The sequence below is a fragment of the Ciconia boyciana genome, chromosome 2 (genome assembly GCF_034638445.1).
Source record: "Ciconia boyciana chromosome 2, ASM3463844v1, whole genome shotgun sequence".
Taxonomy (NCBI): Eukaryota; Metazoa; Chordata; class Aves; order Ciconiiformes; family Ciconiidae; genus Ciconia; species Ciconia boyciana.
The window spans coordinates 131,295,059-131,306,140 of NC_132935.1; the positions used below are offsets into that span (position 1 = coordinate 131,295,059).

General features: G+C 43.7%; 1 protein-coding gene across 3 annotated transcripts in view; it reads left to right on the top strand.

The window, feature by feature from the left end:
• Window positions 1–512, top strand: part of HOXA5 (homeobox A5) — a 2,759-nt gene extending 2,247 nt beyond the window's left edge. For all 3 annotated transcript variants that reach the window (XM_072854089.1, XM_072854088.1, XM_072854090.1), the window contains one exon: window positions 1–512. This exon is cut by the window's left edge and continues 532 nt beyond it. The gene's annotated coding sequence lies outside the window, so the exon portion shown is untranslated.
• Window positions 513–11,082: the final 10,570 nt, after the last annotated feature.

Below are 11,082 nucleotides of genomic sequence, written 5' to 3' on the forward strand. Positions count from 1 at the left end.
TAACTGTTAAAACAAAACAAAACTAAACAAAAAAGAACAAAAAAAAAGAAGGTAAAAAAAAGGAGAGAGAGAAAGAAACCCTCCCCCGGTTTAGTACAAATGTTATGTGTTGCACTCAACCTGCTTAACTGTGCATGTGTGGTCAAGTGTTAATGTCTGTATAGCTCCAAGCTGTTAAAAATATTTTTATTCAAACTACCTATATAATTCCTGTGTAATTAATGCTGTTGTAGAGGTGAAATGATGAAATCAACTGAACTTGTCCTACGTGTAGTGAATAGTGAATCTGTGACGAAAACTGTGATTCCAAGCAGTATGTCCTTGCTGTGCCTTTGTATATGACTCTTTGCACGAACTCTTAGAAGTGGCTCTTATTAAGCGCAGCTTCTGTGATGTATGTTTTTTGTGAACAAAGTTACAAATATAGTCAAAGTCTGGCTGTTTGAGCAAACTGTGATCAGCTTTTTTTTTTTTGTATTTGTTTTTAAAAAAACTGACTGGAAATCAACAAAAAAAATAAACTTTCTATTGTAAAGTTTTCGTGGTCTGGTTTGTGCAAAGCAAGAAGTTGTGCTTCCTGATTTGCCTCTGAAAAAAATATTAACCCGTGCAGAGTTTGTAATAGTATTTTACCTCGCTCCTGCTGCACGCTGGAAATGGTGGATGCTGCGATTGTCCGCTACCAGTATTTTTAATTGAAAGTTTGACCATAAGTTCCTCCTTACTGGTTTCTCGCTAGGTGGAAAGCTGCATCGCAGGACCACAATCAACACCCTTTGTGGGTGAATCAACTGTTAGCTGTTTGCTGATGGTTGAAAAAAAAAAAAAAAAAGTGCTTTGTTAAAACACGCTGCTAACTCCAAGACGTGTTTGCATCGCTCTAGAATTTCTCCTGTGGTTTCATTAAGTGTATTTGCAGGACAGCCACGTCCGAGCCCTCTGCGTCTATTAGTAACCCTCGCTAGCCACATTCCCACTTTTTCACCCTTTAAAGATTTTTGGTTTTCTTTGCTACAGTTAGTTTGCTATAAACGTAATGTTACTTACCCCATCAGAGCTTGAATGGTTAACTCTTCTGAGCTTGTAAGAGCAACTAAAGATTTGCACATTTACTGACTGGTTACATTGATGCCTTCCCTTAAAAGTTATAAAACAGTAAACTTTATAAGCCGCAGTTCCGGCTATATGACATTTGGGTGCCAAATGAATAGGGTTTTGTCTATGAATTAGATCGTAAAATCATCCATAGCACAGACAGATAGGCTCACTGGCTATAAAAAGTCACGTGGTGCCATTAAAGTAAGTTTTATGGTTTTGGGGAGTTGACATCCAACATTATATACCACATAACATATAATCTCACTGACGCTGGACTTCATTTGACTCTTTTGCAGGCTACGTGTGCCTCCTGGCCATTCAAATTGTCAGGTTTAGGGACAGAAGTATCCAAACCACAAGTTCTCAATACTGTATGAAAAATGGCTCCTTGCAAGTCAAAGGTAAGTTTTGTGCACAAGTTCCTTAAAGTTTATTTGTACAGTGGGGAAGCCGAGGCTCCTGCTCGCTCTCGCTGCCTCTCGCCTCTCTCTTTCTTTCTCTTTCTTTTTCCCTTCCTCTCCGCCTGGAGCTTTTCAGGACGGTCCCACCGAGCCCGAGAGGCAGGATCAACCACTAATGATCCAGGTTGCGCTGCAAATCCCCCCCATCCCTCCACTCGCAGCAGCTAGCTCTCTATTTTAACGATCAAATCAAAGTAAACCACAATAAGCGACTTTGGCAGAGATGGATTTTGGGGCCTAGCTTTAATCACTTTGACTACCGCAGAACATAATTACTTCCTTTGCTCCAATAGGCTCTCCAAGTTTGGAGAGGTTTTGTTTAGCAAAGAGTAGTTACTGCAGGCGATTAAAAAAAGGGGAAACAAAATAAATAGGGCTTGATATTATCTGGGCAGTGTCTTATGTAGGCATGATAGAGTTGGAGGCGTGCTTGATATGGTAATAATCTTTGGATTGGTGAAATATGTTGCACATCAGAGCTAGTACTAAAATGGCAGACTGTACTGGAGCGCTTAAGATTCCTATTTTCTGCGTGAGGTTGTGCAGAAAGCTTTAGCTATGTATATATGTCCATCTGCAAGTGTGGTGTGTGTTTCGGGAATGCGCATTTATAACGTTGCTGTAACTTTTTCCAGATCCTATATGTAATAGCATAAATATAAATGTATTTAAATTATGTGTGTGTGTGCATGCATGTACAAATCGATGTATACGCCTGTATAAAGCCGTGCACATGCATATGTGTGTCTAATATCAGTGTATTTATGTATACAAAGGGTGTGTAAGCGTGTATACATATATACGTTCCTGTGACTTTTTTTTTTTAAGCGAACCAATTGACTGTAACTTGTAGCATTAATACAAGAGACTACAGGTCATTAGAGTGCTGCAAATTATGAAATACGGGCTTGGTTTATTGAAGATTGTAAATATCCCCCTAGCTCTGCTCTCTCCCTCTCTGCCTTATATTGCTGGCTGCCATTGTGGGGTAGGCCCCAGCTGCGTGTTTACTTCAACATTCTTTTTATTTAAGTGGACTGTTCTCACTAGAGTGTGATTACTCAGCAATAAACTTTATGGCCGGATTTAACTTTAGTCTTTGAATTTCCAGGACTTGAATGAAAGGGTGAAAGGAACTCTGTCTTTCTCTGGGTAGCATAAAGGCCTGATCCTTACCCTCAGAGCTGTTACTAAAGCGAGTGATCTCGGAGGGTGCAGAGCGGCTAGTCAGGGGCTAGGGAAGAAATTGGAGAATTGCCTCCAAAATATATGTATCTATATATCTATATCTGTATCTATATATATCTCCAAACCTGCTGTGAGTACCTCTTTCTCTGCCCAGGTTTGGAGCAGCAGGGATTCAGCAGATCGCACTGTTTTCCTTCGTGTGTCATAAAGTCAGGTTTGCAAAAGAACGGGGTGGTTTGATGCGAGCTGGGAGATGGGCTTTGTTTTATTTTACTAGTGCTATCCCGTTTGAATATTGCAGTTTAGACTGTATCTGCTACTGTGAGGAAAAATGAGAGAAAGGCACAGAGGTACAGGAGGGTAAGGTTGCTGTGTACCTCTGCAAGGTCTGCACATGGCTGACTGATTCCTATTTTTAATTTATTTGCTTTTAACATTAAAGAAACAGTAGTATATAAGGTTGGCTCAGCTCAAAGATCTCACAGTTTTACAAATATTTAATATTTAGAGTCAACCCCCTGTGTAAGATAAATGGAGTCCAAAGCCTTTGTGTCTGTGTATCTTCCTGTGAACACTAAACAAACACATATGCATATACTTTATATTAAAAAAATGGAAAAGGCTTTAAAAGGGCATATCCAGATGCACATTTGAAAATCATTTCCTCAATAAACAGCTGGAGATTTTATAGTACACTAGCTGTCACATTTTCGTCAATAGGAATACCAGAAAGTTATATATGATAGGTGTGTATTATATTATATTATATTATATTATATGCCATAAAATTTTATAGTTTGAGGCAAAGGCATGAAAACCCTTTAAAAGTTTGGGCTTCATTTATATACGGGTCCTTTTCCAAGGCAAATCCTTCGCTTGCAAACGGGAATGATACTAGACACAAACCGTTCGCGATTACTCAATATTCAACAATGCTGCGTTATTTGAATTATCTGGTGAATATATAAACACACACGCACACCCGTTCGACTAATATTTTAGGAACCTGGATCTCATCGCGGATTGTAATTTTTCATTGTCTAGAGTGAAAAGATTTGCTACTACTTATTTTCACATTTTTGAATGTGGCTTCTGGAGCATATTCCACGTAAAGCAGTGTACAGAGATTCAAGAACTACGGAAAAGAAAAATATCCCCAAACCCACAAGCATATAAACCCGCCCGTACTGCAAGAAAGTCTCTAACAACAAAAGAAAGTTAGCTAGAAATGACAACTTCTCCATATTTCTGGCCCTGCCCTGTCCTAAACAGCACAGTTGAAGCCATTCAAATCCAGGAACGCATTAAGATTTTCTAATCCGCTTTGAAATTTGAAATTCAAACAACCCCAGGCTGCCGAACTCTACCAAAATATTGCCAGATCCTAATTGTTTTCCGAGGGAAAATGTCACGGAGAATAATCGCTGGGAATCAGGAGAGAGGTCTTATCTGCACACATTATTTTTCTGCTGTGTTTGGGGGATTAATGCGTGCGAGTTTGTTTTACCTTAGGCATGGCAAGTGGCGTTCTGCGCATTGAAATGTAGTTTACCTAATCCTTTGAAAGAAATACTTGAGTGTAGCGTGTCACGTCTAAGCGTAAGGCCAATTAAAGATTAGGCAACTCTCTTAATGTGTGTAACTAGTGACTTTGCAAGGCATAACTTTCTCTAAACCAGAAGTATAACAATCCGATGGAAAGTCATCCGTAAATTACAGCTCTGCAGCCTTGCCTAAGACCTGCAAACGCCCTAATTGCAGAACATTACGGGGAAATTATTATTCTGCCATTTCCTTACATTTAATAAGTGTGTATCTGTGGAAGGGTGACAATAGAGGGGTTTGCAATCTGCTCCATGGGAAATTGAATGGAACAGATCATGAGGGGCGGATCAGGAGGTTTCGATTTCAAACCCTGGATACTGGAGCAATGCCTTTTCCCTCCCCGCAAATACAGATTTAACGCATTAAATGCAGACATAAGTAAATCTCCTGACGAAGTGAAGACATCGCTTTGCTCTCTTAGCTCTTTCTCTTTCCTGCCCTTAAAATCTCCCCGGTTTGTTGCTAGACTTGCTAGCCAGAGCGCAAAACCACAGCTCCCACAGCCGCCTGGTCATCTTTGAAAATATTATCCCTTTCAAATCAAAGCATCCTCACTAATGTCTCTCTGGAAGGCAAATACTCATGGACCATCACAGTCACATGTTCCTGTAGCTACACGCACAAACAATATCAAATCTGACAGAGAGAGCGTGTAAAATTTGCAAGGATTTCGCCTTACAGCACGCATAAGGAGTCTTTCCTATATCCCCTCCCCAAAAAAATGTCTTTTCAATAATAATATTTGCTATGAAGGTTATTGGGTAATTATTGCAATTTTGTGGAACAGTCCTTGCTTGAGGTGAAGTCTGTCTCTGGATAACAAATGGCAGCCCGTGCAGTTCACTGCCAGGTTAAGTAAATGCAGAAAAGATAAATCTGCACACCCTAGGAATCACCAGCAGAGCTCGCTTTAGACCAAGTTCACAGTCAACTCGTTTGCCTAGACAAGGCTTCGCAAACAATTAGACTTGTTTCTTTATGTTTAAATCAAGGAGAAATGACTAAGACCCTCGCAGCAGAGAGCTGCAGCTTTTCCCCCAACGCTCGTCGCTACATTCCTTCCAACCTCACGCCCAGAACTTACCCAGCATTTCACCTGCAATTGTAACCACATAGCGCCTTTGAGTAACAGGCTTCCCTCCAACGCTGCCGAAAGGCTGTGCAAACTGATTTAACAGCACTTTACAAAACTGCGAGATTAAAGAAAAGAGAAAAAAAAAAAAGGCAATAATTAAAAATGCAAAAGTATCCGATTTCTCAACAGCAAGAAGAAGGAAAAAGAAAAAAAGCCCTTAGAAAGCTGGGGGAAACGGCAGAACTATTGAAACAAACAGTGCGAGTCTCTTACTCCTAAAAGAAGCTGCATAGCTTTTGTATATCTTTGTGGTTAAGGGCGTTACAACTGCAGGTCAAAAAGTTGAGGGTCAAAAGTTTACGTTTTGCACCACTCTTAGTCATTCGCCCAGACAGAGTTTGATGTCAATGTTATAGCCGAGATCTTGACTATCAGCACAAAAGATAAAATAGCTTTGAGTTACGTGTGTATCACAGTATGGACTCCAGGTGAACCCTACTGGCTGAATGACCTCAATTACCGAGGAAAGGATAGAAAATTCCTCTTTTCAAGAGTAATACACGTTGTATATCATCTTGAATTATCGGCCACATTTGTGTCTGAATATCTCGGGTTCAGCCGCGGCAGGTAAACACGCGTGTTACCCCCACAGCAGCCGCTGATGCTGCCTCCTCCGAGAGTCAGGTAGCAAAATGTTTCGCCCTTGTTTATTATATAATAACCTACTTTAAGAGGTTTCATGTCAAGCCTTCTCACTTTGCAAAATGGCAGGAAGATAAGATAGGAGCGAAGCTATTAACGCGTGTATCGATCCTAGCCGCGCCTTTGTTTTTTGCTCTCATTTCTGTAGCGACCGCTAAACTGTGCTTAAACAGGACACGCTGGAGATAATAAGGGTTATATGTTTGGTCCGAAGGAGCTCGTTTAAAATGCGGAGAGGTGGGACAATGGTGTGCTACCGATGGAAAACGTTGCGGAGAAGTTGGCGCCCCGAGCCGCTCCGTGATTTGGGGGGATTCTGGAATTACCCGAGGCAGGGGTTCCCAGCGAAATGGGGAGCAGGAAGGGTTGTTTTCCCTCCCTCCTTCCCCCCCGTCCGCCCTCCTCCCCCCCGCCCCCAAATAAAAAGTTTAGTGGAATTTCTTTGGGCAGAGAGTTATTCCCACATTGCTGGGATTTTTTGTTCCTCGGTGTTGAAGCTTTAGCTCCTCGGTTAGGCGTGTCTGTAGGGAGAACTGGCCGATATCGCATAGGGAATTTCATTCTGGGGGGGATGACAGCAAACCGCATTCAGCCTGAAATGATGCGGGTCGATGGAAGAGGGAAAGGATATTCCCCAATATGCCTAAGCAGATATGCAAGGTGTGGAGGAGGGGACGGGGCGATGAAGAAGTCCGAGGAAAGGCGCAGCGCACCTCACCCCCATCCGTGCCTGCTGCCTTTCGACCCCAAGGCAGGAGACTACACCGGCCTCAGTGTAGCTGGTAGGCGTGAATTATTTGCCAGAGACACAGCTGGATCGTGGCAGTCGAGCGCTATTTCTTGGGAACAAATATACCAGGGGTTAGGTTTCAGATTAGCCAGCGCGGTTATGGGAGGTTTTGCCTAAGGTACCTGCTGAAGCCTGGGAAGTATATAATGCCAGTGTTTGCTCGGCGTGCAGGCGTTGTTCGCAAGTTGCTGCTGTTGCTCACTTGTAGCCAGCCCTGGCATGGCACGTTTGGGGAGCCTGCCCTCGCTGGAGATAGTATATAACCTTTCACACCCAGAGTATTTATTTGGTGTAAGAGCGAAGCCTGATAACAAGCTAAACACCGTAGCCAAATATCTATTTTGTTAGAGAATAGCAGGCGGATTGTTTCCAAGAATAACAATGCGTCTTCGATATACCCAGAAAGAAAGCTGTTACTATAACTGGCTTACTCAAGAGTAGGTGACCGAAATCCATCTCCTTCCTCACCAAAACAATTAGTGGCTCGAATTCCATATTTTCAGTCTGGCTTAGAATAAAAATACCAGTGAGAATATTTTCAAAGAAGTTGAAACTGCGACTTCAACAAACACTGACTCTTCTGAACTGTTGTTTGAAGTATTCCTTAAAAAAAAATAGGCAACAACCTGGAGCAGAACAGTTAATAATTTGAGAGGAACTCTTTCTGTCCTTTCACTCTCTGCATTCAGCACACTGCTCTCTGGCGTGGAAGGTCTGCTCAAAAGACCATTCATTTAAAATCCGGGCACAAATCACGTTTTACGTGTGTTTATTTAACCGCGCCAGGACAGAGGGAGCGAATCCCGCCAACCACCCCGTTGCTGAGAAGAGCCCCGGTGCCGGAGAAGTCGCCGCTTTCGCCAAAAGCTGAACTTGGGGCAAAACTGGAAGGTTTGGAAAGGAGGAAAGGAGCGCTCCCGCCCGCGGAGGCAGGAGCAGCCTCGGGGGCTGTATCAGTCCCGGGAACAAAGGGGGGAATACAGTCGATACATTCCATAACGTTTACATTTTCCCGCGATTTTTTCTCAATTTTCCCTTAGAAGTAGTGACCTGGGCAAAGCACCCCGCTATCTAAAAGACACTGTTATAGACCTTTTAGAAAAACTAAGTCCAAGGCCGAGGTGAACTTCAGGTCACCGCGTCTAACAAATATGAAAATGTCGCCTGGTGAAGGGCACGCCTTGTTATTTAACAAAGACTGTCAATGTGTAAGATTAATAAGAAACAAAATGCACACGGTGTCACTTTTCGGTCACTTTGAAACTTGGGACAGCCTCGCATTCAAGAGGGGAAAGCTGGGGCTAAATATATTCAAAATGGTTCAAATCAAATTCAAACCAGGCTGCTAGTGCGATTCTTCCTCCTCCTACCGCTCTCGGTGGAGGATGCCCGGGCACGGAGAAAGGTTGACTTGAATTATTATTATTATTATTATTATTATTATTATTATTATTATTATTACTACTACTACTACTACTACTATTACTATTACTATTACTATTACTATTACTGTTCTTGCTGTTATTATTTTCTCTTTCGGGGTAATGACGTTTGAGCCGCGCATGTGGAGGGTAGCAGGAGTGCTTGCCTGTTTCACAGGAGAAAGGGGGATCCCCCTTTCCCCCCTCTTTGGGTATGTATGAGGTTGGCTCTTCTGGGTGCATGGAAATTGACTCTCTCCCTCTCAACTTAATTCCAGCGGGGTCCCCGTCTCCTCCTCGGCCAGCCTCGGCCAGGAAACTCTCGCTCCTTTATTAACTGATTAAAGTCTCCTTCGCCAGTGAAATCGACCCTTTAGTCCTTCTGGAGAAATAAGGGAGCTGGCCTATTTTTCCTCTCCTTTTCTTTCTTTGAGAGCTTAGGATGATGCTACAAGTTTGTTAAAGGGAAGTACCGGGGAAAAAAAGGGTTTCTGAGATTGTTTATTACAGCCATAAATCTTGCAGTAAAATGTCGAAATGGCCGTGTGCAAGATAACACTTGGTGGTCTTGGCTGGGTTCTTGTTTATGATAACAAAACCACAAAGACATGGAACAGGCCTTTTGGAGGTCCTGCCTCAGCACATCTTCGCAGACTAATAGAACCACACGAAAAAAACAGACTTCAGCTGAGCAGCTCAGGTCACCTTGCAGATTTACTGTCGTATACAAAATTGCATCCTTCTCCCTGTAACCGAGAGCCAGAGCCCCACGGTAGAAAGAAGCGCAGAGAAACAAGTATACTTTGAGATCTAATCACGGTAAATAATAGGAAACAGAGCCTGGTCGGCTCTCCCAATGTAGCGCTGAGCTTACAACCCGAGACACCGCTTTTCGTTGCGTTTTACCGTGGCTTGGGAGCACGGCAGCCTGCCGCAGTGCTCCGGCCAGGGTGTCCCAGGACTTATGCCGAGGACAATATTTACGATAACCCGGTGTAATTCATCTGGTGCGGGCCAGCAGGTATTTGTACGTCGGTGTCTGCATGTGTGCATGGATCTCTTTAAGCCGGGAAAACGCTCTCTGCTCGTGGTGGACTTTGGGAATCTTTTATTTTTTACAATCATGTAGGTGGGAGCTTTATTCTTTGACAACATGGGTTGATGTTGTTTTCTGGGTTTGTTTTTTTGTTGCGGTTTTCTTTTTTAATATAAATAAAACAATCTCCCCTTTCCTGTCAAACGTGTGTTGTTGAACAGTTGCGGCTGTCTCTGTGTGCGTGTGCGTAACCGCATTTCCTCTCCATGCAGAGTAAATAGAGAAACTTATCTATTACCCCAGTTAAAGAGTTCCATAGATGTGCTGTTGGAAATGAGTAAGTAAATGTGTTTTAACTCTCTTTACAAATTAGACATTCGATAGGAGGAGGAAATGAGTGATTGTTTAGATAAGTACCCCAGTATACCCAAGTGCTGGAAATGTTCTAACATATTACAAGCCGCCTGCAACGTGCGTGCGTGCATGTGTGTGGATAAAATATAAATCGATACGATGTGTGTCTTGTTAGATAGAATGTATATTCAAATAGAATTTTATTGCATGTATCCATTATCTATAAAACTGCAAAAGACAATAATCTGAATTTAAACCAGGGTAACTGTTAATGTAATATCTTCAGGAGGGCAAGATCTAAAACGTATCATATTTACGCTTGATATATTAGATGTATTTTCCCATACCAGCAGATGAGATTACCCACTCAGCAATTATATTCTCGAAGGGTGCGGTAAACATTTCTCTGTGTTTATATGCTTTCCTGAAAAGGAGGAAAAAAAATCCGAAAAGTTCCCTTCTAACTCCGAATGTACCAGAGTAGCTGACGTTCAAGAAGTATTTTTTTCCCCTTAGAATAAGAGCGTAATTAGTTTCACCATCAAATTTCAATTACCTAAGGTCAGGGCGGTTGCCTCTTTTCCCTCTGAGCTGCGAATATCGTTAACAGTCTTAGTTTTAGCAAGGCAGAAGTGCCCGAGTGCCCTCTCCCTCCTACGCTGGGGTTTGCGAGTTACTTCTGCGAAGGCGCTAGCGATTTCTCGTGGAAATGAAAATTAAGACATAAACCCCAGACTAGGCGTACCAAACCGAGGGACTTAAATTCTTAGTTTGGAAACCGCTCCTCCGCGGGGAGGGGTGCTCGCAGTGAGCCCTGCGACCGCCGGTAGAAGTATTTGATAGCGTCGGGTCCGCCTTCCCCTCTCTCCCTTCCCCCTCTCCTCCCCGTTATTTTCAGGCTCGCTGTATCCCTCACACCCCGCAAGCCACTCGAGGACTCTCCTCGGCCTCCCCGCCACTTTCATACTAACTTTTGCATCTATTCCTCCGGTTAGCACGGCTTCCGAGGTGCAAAGGGCTAGCCCCAGAGCTCCCGGCCGCCCGCCGTCCGCAGCGGCGGGGCGCTGGGGGCAGAGCCCGGAGGGCTCCCGGTGGCCTGCGCCCGGCAGCCGCTGCCGCCCTCTGCCTGCGCGCAGCCCCGACTCCCGGCACTTGGAGATGGGCTTCTTTAAAAGGATTGTGCAACGCCTTGTGCAGCGCCTGCCTCCCCCTGGATCCCCCAGCTGGGCTGCGCTCCGCTGCCTCGCCCCGCTTCCTACGCTCTCCCGCGGGGGAACGGAGAAACAGAAAGTGCCGGGGGGGGGAGAAAGCCTGTCAGAGCTGGCTTAGTTTTATCTCGCTTGACACCGCGA